Source organism: Bubalus kerabau, chromosome 2 (genome assembly GCF_029407905.1).
Source record: "Bubalus kerabau isolate K-KA32 ecotype Philippines breed swamp buffalo chromosome 2, PCC_UOA_SB_1v2, whole genome shotgun sequence".
Classification (NCBI taxonomy): Eukaryota; Metazoa; Chordata; class Mammalia; order Artiodactyla; family Bovidae; genus Bubalus; species Bubalus kerabau.
The window spans coordinates 171,675,957-171,691,884 of NC_073625.1; the positions used below are offsets into that span (position 1 = coordinate 171,675,957).

The 15,928-nt window shown below is 37.7% G+C and overlaps 1 protein-coding gene across 1 annotated transcript in view; it reads left to right on the forward strand.

Annotated features, from left to right (window-relative positions):
• Window positions 1-15,928, forward strand: part of SLC9A9 (solute carrier family 9 member A9) — a 647,485-nt gene that overhangs the window by 380,926 nt on the left and 250,631 nt on the right. The window lies entirely within an intron of this gene.

Below are 15,928 nucleotides of genomic sequence, written 5' to 3' on the forward strand. Positions count from 1 at the left end.
AGACTACATGGGATGGGGCCAGGAGGAATAGTCAAAGGGGTCTCTATCTGTAATGTTCTAATTTTTTTTAAGCATGTTTATGTATTGCTTGTTTAATTATGTTTTCTTTTGCAAAAGAAATACAATTAAAGCTGCATACCAAAATTTGCAGCTAATTAAATGTAGTACTTACATGAAATTAGAGCATTTATAGCCTTTCGTGTTTATATTAAAAACTACAAAGAACTTGAATTTAATGAGTTCGAATATCAACTTAAGAGGTGAGAAAGGAACAAGCAGAACAAGTCCAAAGAACAAAATTAAGTTAAAAATAAAGATAAAAGTAGGAAAAAATAGGAAAAAAAAGCTTCAATAGAGAAGATCAACAAAAACCAAAAGTTGTCTCCTTAAAAAGACCAATAAGGAGACTTCTCTGGAGGTCCCATAGACTCTGCCTCTATTCTATGAGTAGACTCATGTACTCCCAATAGAGGGGGCACGTGTTCAACCACTGGGGAGGAACTCAGATGGCACATGCTGTGCAGCCTAAAACTCAGAACAAGAGCAAAAACAAAACAAAAAAACTGAAAAGACCAACAAAATAGACAATCTTAATAAGGCAAAAAAAGAGAACAAAAATTAACAATGTTAGAAAGAAAAAGGACGGCATAATCACAGGTGCTGTGGAAATTACAAAGATGAGAACATGTCATGTAAATAAATCTGAAAACTTAGATGAAATGGACAATTTCCTAGAAACATGCAACTTATCAAAACTGTCTGAAGGGGGAAAAAGCTACATAGACCTTAAAGAAATTGAATCTGTTGCTAAAAATCTATTCACCAAAAAATACACAAAGCCCAAGTTGTTTCATAGGTGAGTTCTATTTAACTTTCAAAGAACAGATCATTTGATTTTTATATAACCTGTTTAAGAAAAAAGATAAAGGAGGAATGCTCCCCAAATCATTTAATGAAGTTATTATAATACTCCTGAAATAAAAGTCAATGGCTGTAATAAAAATGAAAAATACATGTTGATCTCACTTATGAACATAGATGCAAATGTTGTGAACACAGTATCAGCAAGATAAATTAATCAATGTAAAAACAAGCACATTATGACTGAACTGGGTTTTTCCCAGGAATGTTAAGTATGCTCTAATATTAGCATATTGTAAATATAATTTGGGCTTCCCCCAAATTATAGTGGTAAAGGTGCTAGTGGTAAAGGACCCACCTGCCAATGCAGGAGCTGCAAGAGATACAATTTCGATCCCTGTGTCAGGAAGAACCCCTGGAGGAGGGCATGGCAACCCACTCCAGTATTCTTGCCTGGAGAATCCCAAGGACAGAGGAGCCTGGTGGGCTACACAGTCCATAGGGTTACAAAGAATTGAACAAAACTGAAGCAACTTAGCTTGCTTATATGAGCTCACAGGCCAAAATAACCATGAGTATAATTTAACAAATGAAAAGAAAATATCTCTGTAGATATAGAAAAAACATTGAATATGAATGATTCAACACATATTTATTTTTTAAATTCTTGGGAAAGTGTAGAAGGGAAGAATTTTATTTATGGATAAAATGTATCTGCTAAAAACCCATAGGAAACATCATACATGGTGATGAACCTTTAGAAGTTTAATCTTTTTAAAAATTTTAAAGGATTCTTCTTTTGATGTATGTTTTGGCTGTTCTCTTTATCTTTTTTTCTTAAGCAGTAAACATCTTAATGTAATCTATGTATACTTAGAACATTGTTTGCTTAGGAAAAATTCCAAGAAGTAGAATTGTTTAGATCAAAGTTTAACATCCTATAAATTATATTAAATTTTCCTAAATATCCATGAAGGAAGATTGTGCAAACTTACAGTGACAAAAGGAAATTCCCAAAGGAACTTGGAATAATATAAACTTGGAAAATAAAAAGGAAGTTCCCTTTTTATTCATTTCAATTATTCAATAGATATCACTATTGAGCATCATGATATGCTAAACTCTCTGCTGGGAGTTGTTATTCAATGACAAACACAACAAATATGCTTGGTGCCCTTCTGAAGCTTGCAGATTAGTTTTGAGGTCATCTGCCTATCTTCTTTAAGAAATTACTTGTGTGTGACTTATCCATTTTTCTGAGTTTTCAGTTTGATTCTACAGAAGCCAAAATTCTAGGGTCTTCAGTATCTGGAATATAGAGTCCAAGAAATGAGATCTCTTCAGGTAGAGTAACTTTGTTTTCCAAACCAAAAATTGAACGGATGGTAGAAAAGCACAATAGTACTTAGATGGGGACCAGGGAACAAAGTATCTGAAAATAGGTCCATCCCCGAAAAGTCTGAAACATATGATTTCCTCAGTCATGGAAAGGGAGGGAGTGCTTACACACAGAGAGGTTGGGGACATAAACCACAGGCTACATCATATCCCCAGTTTTGCCTTGAGTAGGTTCTACAGTAATTTGACTGAAGTTAAACTGGCGTGCTGCAATTCATGGGGTTGCAAAGAGTCAAATACAACTGAGCGACTGAACTGAACTGAACTGAAACTCAGAAACCACTATGGAGGAGAGCCCTTCAATAGCATTTATCATTCTCAATCAGCAACTTTAATTTTATTAATAAAAAATAATAATAATAAAAACCTCACCAATGACAAGAGAGCAAACTACCTTTAGCTACTCCTTCCTCCCAAATCAGACATGAATAAACTATGTAATTGAGAGAAAGCATGGAACCAAGCAAATCATAAAAAGTATAAGAACACCTGGAGAGGTGAGAGGTAGTCTTGATGTGGTGTGGAAAGGGGCCACATCTGCACAGCTGCCAAAGCAGGAGCCCGAGGAGAGGATCGGTTAGAGATGTGAACTTCTGTGTTCACTATTGCTCTCATTATTTTGGACTGACCTTCATCTGCCTCATTGCAATACCCTCAGGCATCCATTGTCATATCAGGAGTAGCATCTGGGTCATAAAGATGTTGATGAAGGTGGAAGATGACCAGTTGCCCTGCCCTTGAGCATCCTCTCCTCCATCTCCTGTGCCTCTAAATTCCCAGGCTGATGGAAAATAACCTAGAGAGACTGCCTCTTGCCAGTGTTGCTATGTTCTAAGGATTTAAGGGTCAGTCCCTGACAGAGGAATTGCCAGAGGAGTGAACTCAGTTCAATCTGGGGGTGATCTAAAATCTGATGGTGCTGGAGGCTTTCTCCACTGTGAAGCACATCCCTTCCCATCTCCTAAAAATCTCTGAAGGAACACTCTAGTGTATGTTCCTCATAACATTTCTTTGTAACATTTGGGGAAAGGGTTGACCCCAGAATTATATGAGCTCACAGGCCAAAATAACCAGATGCCCAAGGAGCACCACCACTGAAAAACAGAGACCAAAATCTGGACATAGACCACAAGAAGCAAAATTATTGAAACAGGCAAGCTGACAATTTAAAATAGGCATATTGAAGAGATAAAGAATATTAAAGATAGATATTAGATAAAGATATTTAAAGATAGATAAATATAAAATATTAGAGAATAGTAGTAATTTGGGACAGGTACAAGATGTTGTAAAAATATTAATATGGAAAATATTAAACACAAAAAAAGTTAAAATAGAGAAAAAAGGATACTACTTTTATCTAAAACAAAATCGAAGTGAAGTAAAAGTTGCTCAGTCCTGTCTGACTCTTTGTGACCCCGTGGACTGTAGACTGCCAGGCTCCTCTCTCCATGGAACTCTCCAGGCAAGAATGGAGTGGGCAAGAATTCCTTTCTCCAGAGGATCTTCCCGGGCCAGGGACTGAACCCCGGGGTCCTGTATTACAGGCAGGCTCTTTACCATCTGAACCACCAAGGAAGCCCAAAACAAAATTGGAATTAGTCAATTAATGGAAAAGTCACTCAAAGCAAGGAATCATTTTTAAATGACACAAATACCTTCAACATTTTTCACTTACATAAATGCATCTTAATTTGCCAATCTTTTGATAGTCAATGCTTTTTCTTTGAATCTTAGAGTTCTAGGATGTCTTTCTTGCACAAAGCACACTCAAAATATATCTACCAGAACTTTCAGTTTCTATTTCTGTGTCTTTAATTCAGAGCCAAGAATTAAAAGACATGCGCAAAGTATGTAAGTTGAGTCTTTCTGTATCTCAGTGTATTTTTGTAACATTCTACAGTTGTCCTGCTCACTACTAATTTAGTAGCATTTTCTATGCAACTAATTTTTACCACGTCTTTTCTACACATTTAACTTAGTGTTTTGAAAAAACAATTCTTTTTCATAGTCACACTGAATCTGCATAGATGAATTAACCGTTACGATTACCAGTTTAAAGCAAACGTATAAGACTTTGGGAGTAATGGAATTGACTCTTGTTAAGCCTAAAAATTTATGTGGTGGGTGTAGGAGTGCCCTGGGCAACTGGAGAGTAATCTGGTGCCATCAGCACTTGCTGTGCAGAAGGCGTTGGTGGCTGTGCTTTCTGGCACAGTCTTTCCCTCCATATATGTTCAGGATTTATTTTGTGAACAAACTCATTCTGAACATCATCAAAAATACACATGTAGCCCAAAAGAACTTTTTGCAGGATCTTTGTGGGGTCACTTTGAAGTGCCTAAACAGTTTGGAAACAAAATAAAAGTAGCTCTAAAGCACCAAAGTAGGTCAAAGCTAAAACTTTCATTCAGATTAGATTTTTGCATGCATGGTTCTTATGTGAAAATAGAACTGCCTTCTTTGGAAACAAAGAGAAATACATTCTTGTACTGTAATAATTCATAATTTTTGACATTTTACCTATACTGTCAAGGATGTGCAGTAGCTTCAATACAAAGAGACCTTAAGGAGGGGGCTTAATGAATCTTGCTGAAAAAGAAAGCTCAACAAAGTTAATCAGTGTAAAATAAGAGTTTTCTGGAGTTCAATACAAGCAGTGACAATCTACCCTCACCACACTTTAACTCTCACAAAGAAACAGGTCAAGCAAGCTTAATTTTCATCAGCTATTGATTTATAGATATTCGTGTCTTCATAAAAATCATTTGGTAGCTGTTTTCTAATTAAGTGGCATTATTCAAATGTCATATTTTTTTGTCTTCATTTTCATTGATTTCTCTGATTTATAAACTCTTTCACATGTTCCAGTTTCTTATTATGTTTAACACAATCAATGTTCTACTCTAAGCTTCAAGCCTTCTATTGAATGCCTTTACATAATCTAATCTGCCATAGTTCAGAAATTGAATTCAAACTCTTCTTCATAATAAAAATGATTTTAACCTTTTGCTGTAATTTTTTCTTTCCTCTGTCAGTCAAATTAATGAACTCTTCAACCATCTGGAAAACAAAAATTTAAGAGCTTGAATATTGAATATTACTATTTACTTATAGTGTTATATACTTGTATCAGACTTAAAATCATTTTGAAATATACAAGAAAACAATCTGCACCTCTTTACATTCTAAACTGTAAAATATCTACCTCCACGTATTGTACAAGAGATGACCTCAAAGCAAAAAGAAAAGTTGAACAAAGAGTTTGGCTAAATAGCCAAACTCAGGCTAAATAGCAAATCAGTTGAATTAGTCTTCAAATTATTTTCCCTCAAAAATAGAAGATGGGGTAAGAATGGTAAATAGTTTTTTGTTTTTTGTTTTCTGAGATGTTCTGGTTACTGTTGTACCATTATATTAAAGTACTCAAAATTAGCTAATTCAGAAAGTTACCAAAGGGATTCAAATATGATAGATACACTAACAAAAATGACAGTTTTTATTGGGAGTAACATAAAGTGAAGCAAAGAAACTGGAAATTTTCAAGTTAGTGATACAACTAAGTGTTATTCCAAACCATGCTTCCGCTTCTCAAAATTGAGGCAAAGCCTTTCTCCTTGGTTTGGCTCTAGTGTTTTCATTTGTCCCGATACTCTGTGCATTACACTGTGAAATAGCTGACCGTAAAACAACACTGAATAGTGTCCTCAGTCCTAGGCTTTGTAGTGTGCAACACTTTCATCAAGGAAATGGGACAGCATAAAGCTCACAGAGTTGTGGCTCAATATTCAATTTGTTGCCAGTGGCGAATCTTCATGTAGAAGGACCACACAGTCCTCATGGTGGATGGAATGCAGTTTCAGTCATGCTTGGATGGTTGTCCCTCATGTCAGTGGCGAGGGCTGGGGCACTGGTATTCAACTCAGAGACCCACCTAAAGAAATGAAATCATTAGATATCTTCCTTTTTGTATACATTCTTCATACTCCCATTCAAGAAAGAATTCAGCATAGGCTAATCATAAAGATAAAAAGACACACAAGATGAATTAGAAAGGAGATTAAGAATAGCTGATGTAGAAAGTAGAAGAAATGGATATTAACCTTTAAAACTTTTGATAATATGTGTATTTTATCAATGCCTAACAATATCAATGTTTCTCTTGGTTTCACTAAGAGTTTTTTTTAAGCATAGTTTTAATTTCTTCAGAGAAAATATATTGTTTCAACTAGTTAATTTTCTTTATTTATTGGCAAGGCCACTGAGAAATTAATTATGCTGTGCCATGTCTCCCTTTTTTTCCTCTGAAAGACAATACTATTAGATTTGCTGAGAAGATCCTTCTGGAGGACATTTATTTGAACATAATTCTGGTCACTGTAGGCCCCCAGCCCTTGCAGATATTCTAGACTAGAGGCCCCATGTGCCAACTACAAGCTTCTAGCAAAATGTTTACTTTCAAGACAAATAAGACAGTAGAATGAAAAGTGGCCATTGCTGTCTAAACTGTAAGATTTTACCTAAACTGCAACTCTTCTGGTAGAAATCCCCTTTCTGCTGTCAGAGCAAGCAGGATGAAATAAAATGATACCCTACTTGACTCTTATTTTTTATGAGCTGAAGAAGTAGAAGTAGGAGAAGCAGTTGAAAGTGATAAGAGAACCAAATTTCAATTCAACAAAAGGAAAGATCTTCCAACAGTAGTGCTCTTTGCAACCCTATGAACTGTAGCCCATTAGGCTCCTCATCCATGGGATTCTCCAAGCAAGAATACTGAAGTGGGTCACCATGCCCTCCTCCAGGGGATCTTCCCAGCCCAAGGATTGAATCTGCATCTCTTATGTCTCCTGCATTGGCAGGCAGGTTCTTTACCATTAGTGCTACCTGGGAAGCCCCTCTAACTGTTACAGATATCCAAAAATGCCATTTGCTTCCTTGGATAAGAGGTGAGGTTTCTGCCTTTGGCCGTGTTCAATTATAAGCCAGAGAACCCTAACCAAGAATGTTGGAGCAATCAAGCATTGGCTAGACATCTGGTCTACATACATCACAGAGTAACTCTGGCTTTGGAATTGATGTTCCTATGTTTTAGGCTAATGTGTGTATGTGTGTGTGTGTGTTTCCATTCATTGAAATAGATCTAAGGCCAGTCTTATGTGGGGAACTGATATTCCTGATCAATATCATGATAATAAGCACTTTGAAGTTGCAGACTTGAGAAGATATTCTTAACCTAATGGTGCATTAACTTAAATGCAACCTTACAAAACTCTGTACTTATCCCTTAATAGCTTCCCAAAACAGAGAGAATCAAAAGTAGAAAACCTCCAGAAATAAGAACACTATTATCAGTGTTTACTGGCTAAAGTAATTTAGCAGACTCATAGAAAATAACCTTCCCTTTAAGTTATAAGCTCAAGGATTTCAAGAAAATCTGACTACAGTATTTATTCAGTTTAATGAAGCTCAATTCCTTGTAGCTGTAACTACATTTCTTTCCTATATTAGCTTTACTTACTTAATGATGCCTATTCATCTTCTTAAAATGTGTTTTGCTGTGTTTTTATAGGCTGTGCTTTTGGAAGTCTCATGTTTTTAAAAAGTCAAATTAAGTTTAAAGGAAGACAATGAAAAATACAGGGGATGGGGGAGGGCTGGGTAGCAGCCAGGAGTGCATAGGGAACCCCAAAATTCTCAAAGAAATGACAAAGATGCAGCTCTCTGAACACTCAAGCCGTGTGAATGGCCTTACTACAGGACCAGTAGAGCCCTGACCTTCAAGCATCTGATCTTGGATTTGAAGCCCACCTCCTGCAAATGGGGCAGAGACACTGCATGAAGTTTGTCTTATTTTAGGACATAGATAGATATAGATATAAAAATACACAATATATGTATAGCAATATTATAAAACTGTACAATCATTATATAAGACACAGTCCAGAAATTTCTCTAAGGGGAAAAGGGGTGATAGGAAAGGAGATTTGTCTTGATATTACAAAGGCATGGCAAGATCTTTGGTTTTACTTTCATTTTTTGAGAGGAGGAAAGGGTTAGAAGGATTGGATTGGAGAGGATGGTAAATAGACATTGTGGGGAGAAAAGTATCCCCCATCTTAAGTCACCCCCTGCTTCCACTGCTGCTGCTGCTGCTAAGTCGCTTCAGTCGTGTCCGACTCTGTGCGACCCCATAGACGGCAGCCCACCAGGCTCCCCCATCCCTGGGATTCTCCAGGTAAGAACACCAGAGTGGGTTGCCATTTCCTTCTCCAATGCATGAAAGTGAAAAGTGAAAGGGAAGTCACTCAGTCGTGTCCGACTCTTCGCGACCCCATGGACTACAGCCCACCAGGCTCCTCCATCCATGGGATTTTCCAGGCAAGGGTACAGGAGTGGGGTGCCACTGCTTCCACTAGTTGGGTACAAAGAAATTTACCTTTTCGGTTTCTTTACTTAAAAAAAACACATGATCAGAATTACAGATACCTTCCCAACCAACAAAGAACTGCCCTGATGATCAAACAAGATGTATGAAACTCTGCTTTGTAGACTCTTATGTGTTTACAAGCATTCACCAATACTATTATTAACTGTTATTAACAAACATCTTGCTGTCCCTGAACCTGGATCTTGTCTAGTGGAGAGGCAGTGTAGTCTGGCAGAGGGGGTGTGGACTTTGGATAAAACTCAGGACAGCTCAGTTCTTCCCTTTATTGTGTTTTATGTGGACAAATGCATTAATACGGTCAAGTGCAGTTGTCCCAACTGTAAAATAGAAATAATAGTATCAATTTATGAGTTTTCTTATTATAATAACATGAATTGTTAAATTTTTTGAAAGCCTTTAACACCTTCCCTAGCACAAATCCTAAAAAGTGAGTCCCATTGGCATTATTACTATTTTAGAAGTATAATAGTAATACTGAAATTATTTTGTTGTTATTTAGTTGTTATGTCATGTCCAACTCTTCTGCAACCCCATGGACTATAACCTGCCAGCTCTTCTGTCCATGGGTTTCCCCAGGCAAGAATACTGGAGGGGGTTGCCTTTTCCTTCTCCAGAGGATCTTCCTGACCCAGGGATCGAACCCATGTCTTCTGCATTGGCAATTCTTTACCACTGAGCCACCAGGGAAGCCCACTGATACTATTACAATGTCCTAAATCTAGAAAAGGACCTCAAAAGATTGCTCTTGTACTTATTTGTAAATCTTGTACTTATAAAGCTTTGGCTTCGTAAGGAGAAGCTTCACGCTGGGTACCATGATCTTGACTGGCAAGAAAGCTTCTGTCCTGGTGGTAAAGATCACAGGTCTTCAGCACAATTCATCTCCTATGCTTACCTCTAGACCCCGTAGGAATTATTCGGTTCATCTTGAACAGATTCCCTCAGGATTTCGGAGAAGGCAATGGCACCCCACTCCAGTACTCTTGCCTGGAAAATCCCATGGATGGAGGAGCCTGGTGGGCTACAGTCCATGGGGTTGCTAAGAGTCGGACAGGACTGAGCGACTTCACATTCACTTCTCACTTTCATGCACTGGAGAAGGAAATGGCAACCCACTCCAGTGTTCTTGCCTGGAGAATCCCAGGGACAGGGGAGCCTGGTGGGCTGCCATCTCTGGGGTCGCACAGAGTCGGACACGACTGATGTGACTTAGCGGTAGCAGTAGCAGCAAGTATTATAATCCCAGGAGCAAAAGTTTATAATTCTAACAGAATATATAATAATGTTTGTTTGCAAATCCCCCCAATATAGTAATAAAAATTGTTTATTGGTACTCTAGTTGGCTTCTCATGTGTCTCAGTGGGTACAGAATCTGCCTACAATGCAGGAGACACAGGCAGATGTGAGTTCAATCCCCAGGTCAGGAAGATCCCCTGGAGGGGAGTATGGCAACCCACTCCAGTATTCTTGCCTGGAGAATCCCATGGACAGAGGAGCCTGGTGGGCTACAGTCCATAGGGTCACAAAGAGTTGGACACAACTGAAGCAACTGAACACACACACAGCCCAGTTTGTTCAGAATAGTTGTAGATATACCCAATAACTTATAAAAAACAAAATCTGAAGTATTCTCAAAGAAGGCTCCCAGTTAAAAATAAAGGCAAATTTTATTAACAAAGAAAAAAATTAATCCCAGGACAAAATTATGGAAAAAATAAAAGAATGCATTTAGTTCTTTCTTTACTTTCACAGTTTTGTAGGTTCTTTAACATCCAAATTAAAATGAATTTCAGTGCACTACTTGGACAAGTAGATGAAGGTCAGTATGTTGGGCCAAACTTTACTAAGTCAAATAGAGGCCACGTTGAGGAGTCCATGTGAATTTAATTAGTGCTAGTTAATCTGGGTGTAGTGAACTGCTGTAATATTTCTGCACATGAACCAGAGTAATATGATAGTTTCATTCTTTCACTATTAGGAGAAAGAATCAATCAGAATTAATAATAAACATATTTTATAAAACAGATATATAATAAAAAAGAAATGCTTCACCATGGCACCAGGTTTTCCTTCCCTTCCTTTCATGTTTAGAGTTGGTATGATTTTTTTGATCCAAACGAATTCAAGTTCTGGAAGATTCTTTGTGTAAAAGGTTGTAGTAATACTTGAAAAATGATCATATGTAAAATCTTCAATATAGTCAATATCAATTCAAGATAAATAAATAAATAAAACAGATATGATTTTTTTCTTACTTTTTAGTAATTACAATAAGTAACACCAAATGAAAACATGGTATCAAAGAAGTCTGTAAAAAACATGATTTGCTGACCATATTGTGTAATTAACATAGGAGTGGTTACCATGAATTTTTAGAGCTTTTAAAGATAGATTGTCCTCTTATGCAGTTTAAATGTTCCCCTAGTCTTGTTTGCACTATTAACTTGCTTATTTTTCCTGAAGAAAAGCTTTCCCAAGCAAATATTATTTTAAACCTGAGACCGCCAAATGCTAACAAACTGTGAATTAGTGGAAATAAAACAAATGTTGTTTACTGTACTAGATAAATAAAATGTTAATTCAAGTTATTTTTCATTGACCCTGAGTGGGAAAGAAGTAGATTCAAGGTTATTCATATTGAATACTGTATCAACTATTTTGACATTTGTTGTTACTATTGTTACTACTCTTATTGGTTTTGGGGTAGAGTTTGTTCTTTATTTTTTCAAAATTGACCAATAAATCTATTTCCTCGGTAATTGACTACTCTGGGCCAGACTGGGGCAATGAAGGTTTAATGACCAAATTGGTTGCTTCTGTCAGCTTGGCCAGTAGTCTTTTTGGCACAGAGAACCAGTTTTGTGGAAGACAAGTTTTCCATGGACCAGAGGATGGGAGATAGTTTTGCGATGATTCAAGAGCATTACATTTATTGTGCACTTTATCTCTATTTTTATTGTATCAGCTCCACTTTAGATCAACAGGCTTTAGATCCCGAAGTTTGGGGACCCCTGCAGTAGAACTTAATGTAGATTCTCCTTCTGAAACATGTCTTCAGGAGATTTTTGCATGTGAAACACAAAGTTGAATTTGCCCACACATTTTCATTAAGTGCCCCAAGAAGGAAGTTATTATGAAGCCTATTCATTCAGAGGAATTTTGTTACATGATATAAATAGACAAAGGAGTGCTAATCAGTGCTACCGCCTTGCTTTGAAGGGTATCTTTTTTAAAATTCTAACAACCAGCTATAATTTAAAACGAGTCTATCAAATTGTCAAAGGTTTTTTTTTTAATTGATAAAAATTAATTTTGGCAAGAATATGAGGAAAACACAGCCTCCACACCATTGTTAGAGATGAAAATTGGTATAATCTTTCTGATAGGCAGACTGGTAGTATGTTGAAAAAGTAAAATTAATGTATGTCCTTTGACAGAAGTAGCCCATATCTGGATATTTCACCTAAGGAATAGTCACTCAGCTGAGGAGAGAGGTTTGTATAAAGATGCTTATTGCAGTTTTGTTTGTAAGGACAAAATCTGAAACAGCCAAATGTCTAATAATGGATAATAATGGACACAGTGAAATAAAATTTGATATGAAGATACAAAGAGATTGTGCTGCCATTAAAAATTGTTTAATAAATTCAAATTTATTGCCGTGGAAAGAGGCTTATAAATATCATTGAGCTAATGAAAGTAAATTATATGAAAATACAGTCAGATTTATGTAGCATTTTGCATGATGACTGCCCTAATGGCTCAGTATAAAGAATCCTCCTGCCAATGCAGGAGACACGGGTTCAATTCCTGGGTCAGGAAGATCCCCTAGAGAAGGGAAGGACCACCCACTCCAGTATTCTTGCCTGAAGAATCCCACAGACAGAGGAGTCTGGCGGGCTACAGTCAATAGGGTCACAAAAGAATCAGACACAACTGAGTGACTGAGCACACACACAGATAAGGATGCTTGATACTTTCCTAAAACTAAAAAGATGAAGAATTGTGTGAAAGCAAGGCTAAAGAAAGAAAATATTTGGGAAATATCTTATTCTACTCTATTTTTTTAATTTTCATTTTTAACTGAAGGACAATAGCTTTATAGTGTTGTGTGAGTTTCTTCCATACAAGAGTGTGAATCAGCTGTAAGTATATGTATATCCCCTCCCGCTGAAGCCTCCCCCCACCCCTTCCATCTACCCATCTTGGTCATCACAGAGCACTGAACTGAGTGCCCTGTTACACAGCGGCTTCCCACTAGCTGTCTCTTTTATACATGGTAGTGTATATCTCGGAGAAGGCAATGGCACCCCACTCCAGTACTCTTGCCTGGAAAATCCATGGACAGAGGAGCCTGCTAGGCTGCAGTCCATGGGGTCGCTAAGAGTCGGACGCGACTGAGTGACTTCACTTTCACTTTTCACTTTCATGCATTGGAGAAGAAAATGGCAGCCCACTCCAGTGTTCTTGCCTGGAGAATCCCAGGTTCGGGGGAGCCTCGTGGGCTGCCATCTCTGGGGTCGCACAGAGTTGGACACAGCTGAAGCGACTTAGCAGCAGCAGCAGCAGCAGTGTATATCTGTCAATACTTCTCCTTCAACGTGTCCCACCCTCTCCTTCTGCCACTGTGTCTACAAGTCTCTTCTCTATGTCTATTCTGGTCCTGCAAGTAAGCTCATCAATACCATTTTTTATAGATTCCATATATATGTATTAATATATTACTTCAATATTTGTTTTTATTTCTTGTAGTTTAATTCAGCTTTTTTTTTAATTCTGAAAGTAGTATGTTTGTAGTAAAAAATTAATACAAATGTCAAATGTCTGTAAAGTGAACAAGCTGTTTGTACATGTGTATGTTAATACACTTGATGGATTCATCCATATACAAACATATTTTTTGTTTCTTTAACTTACTTTTTTTTTTTATGTCTCACATTCAGAAGTCCTAACTCCAGCTAATAACAGCTGAATTCATCACACACATTCCTGAACCAAACACACTGGTCTGAAAATGGGTAAAGAAGTGGACCCCATAGACAAAATGGGGTACGACCACTAAGAAGAGGCTGAATGGATCCTAGTCAGCAAATGTCCTCTCTAGAGTAAAATACACTTGGGATGGGGACCCAAGAAGGGAAGGACCTATACATTTAACCTTGATATGTGGTTATTAAAGCTATGACAAACCTAGACAGTGCATTAAAAAGTAGAGACATCACTTTGCCAACAAAGTGATGTCATATAGTCAAAGCTATGGTTTTTCCAGTAGTAATGTTTGGATGTGAGAGTTGGACCATAATGAAGGCTGAGCATCAAAGAACTGATGCTTTTGAATTGTCGTGCTAGAGATGACTCTTGAGAGTCCCTTGAACAGAAGGATATCAAACCAGTCAATCCTAAAAAACAACTCTGAATATTCATTGGAAGGACTGTTGCTGAAGTTGAAGCTCCAATACTTTGGTCACCTGATGCAAAGAGCCTACTCATTGAAAAAGACCCTGATACTGGGAAAGATTGAAGGCAGGAGGAGAAGGTGGTGACAGAGGATGAGATGGTTGGATGGCATCACTAACTCAGTGGACATGAGTTTGAGCAAGCTCAGGGAGATAGTGAAGGACAGGGAAGCCTGGTGTGCTGCAGTTCATGGGATCACAAAGAGTTGTATACAACTTAACAACTGAATAACAACAGCAATGTGATTATTAATGTCAAAAACTGGGTAGTCTCTCTGGACTGAATATCTTCCCCCATCTTCCCCCCAACAAATTCATTTGTTTGAGCCCTAATCCTCAATGTGATGGCACTTAGAGGTGGGCCTTTGGGAGGTAATTAGGTCATGAGGGTGGAGTGCTCACAAATGGGATTAGCACCTTCAGAAGGTGAAACAGTAGAAGGAAGTTCTCCCTTTCTCTCTGCCATGTGAGGACACAGCAAGTAGGTTGCTGTTTGAAAGCCGTCAAGAGGGCCTTCATCAGAACCAAATTGCCCAGCACTTGGATCGTAGAATTTCCAGCCTCCAGAACTATGAGAAATGAATTTCTGTTGTTCAAGTCACCCAGTCCCTAGTATTTTGTTATAGCAGCCTGATGTGTTATGGCACATAGGCAGCAGCCAAATCTCACATTTTGAAAAAGTAAAGATATAATGAAATAGAAAAGTGTCCCCCATCTCCTGTATTTTCCCTCATATTTTCACATTGTCTGTGGCTATTTGGGTTACGGTGTTTGTTTAGATGGGCTGGCCTAGAATGTAAAGTGAGTGCTCAGGATAATTGATGATCACTACCGCTGCAGAAAGACCAGCCTGTATGGAAAGAGCTGTGTCTTTTTAATCCATTCTTTCTATTACTGGTTTTAAATAATGTGTCTGACAAGATTCTGCTTTCTTTCTGTCAACTGTCAGTGAACAGGTATTGGGCATTATTTGTGGGGCTGTAAATACATTACATGAAAAAATAATGAGTCCTTAAAAAGTCAAGAGAAATGCCTCCAGAGACGTTTACCTCACATGGTGATTTATGTAGGTCTGGGAAGGAAGTTTCAGAAACTTCCAAATGAAAAGTCTGGAACATAAACTAATGTCTCTTCCAAATCTGCCTTTGCTGTAGCCCCTGGACATATTTCCCTTTCACTTCTAACCTGGAAGTCGGAGAATGTTTTTCATGTTCAACTTAAATTGTTTAGTTAATGGTCTAAGAATAACTCTTGGGAGCATCCCTCAGCATAACATGCTATTACTCTATCCCTCTGACTGAATTTGATGTATCTATTGTGTTCTTGCTGAATAAACTGATCCCTGGGATTAATCATTTTCTTTTTACCAGCTAGAAATTGTAGACATTTAATGGATATACCTACATCAGTCAATTTAATGAGTCTCATTGTCTGAAGTTTGAAATATACTGATCATTCTAATGTTGAAATATAGTTGACATTCATCCTTACCACAAGTTTCTAAATTCTCCAAGTTTGTCTCTCCTGCCTGCCTGAGGAAGATAATTTAGCTAATGCTTTTTTTTTTAAATTTAGTTCTTCCAGGGTCTGAGAACTCAAGTGCACCTTCTGGGTGATGTACAGAAGGGGCTAAAACATTCTTGCATGGTTCACTACAGTGCCCATTAACCGAATCACATAGTGTCGGTTTCTGTTAAGAGGGACTGTTCTGTCATCCTGGGAGGAATTGTGCCATTGAGGATCATGCTGGTAGATCTCACCCTGG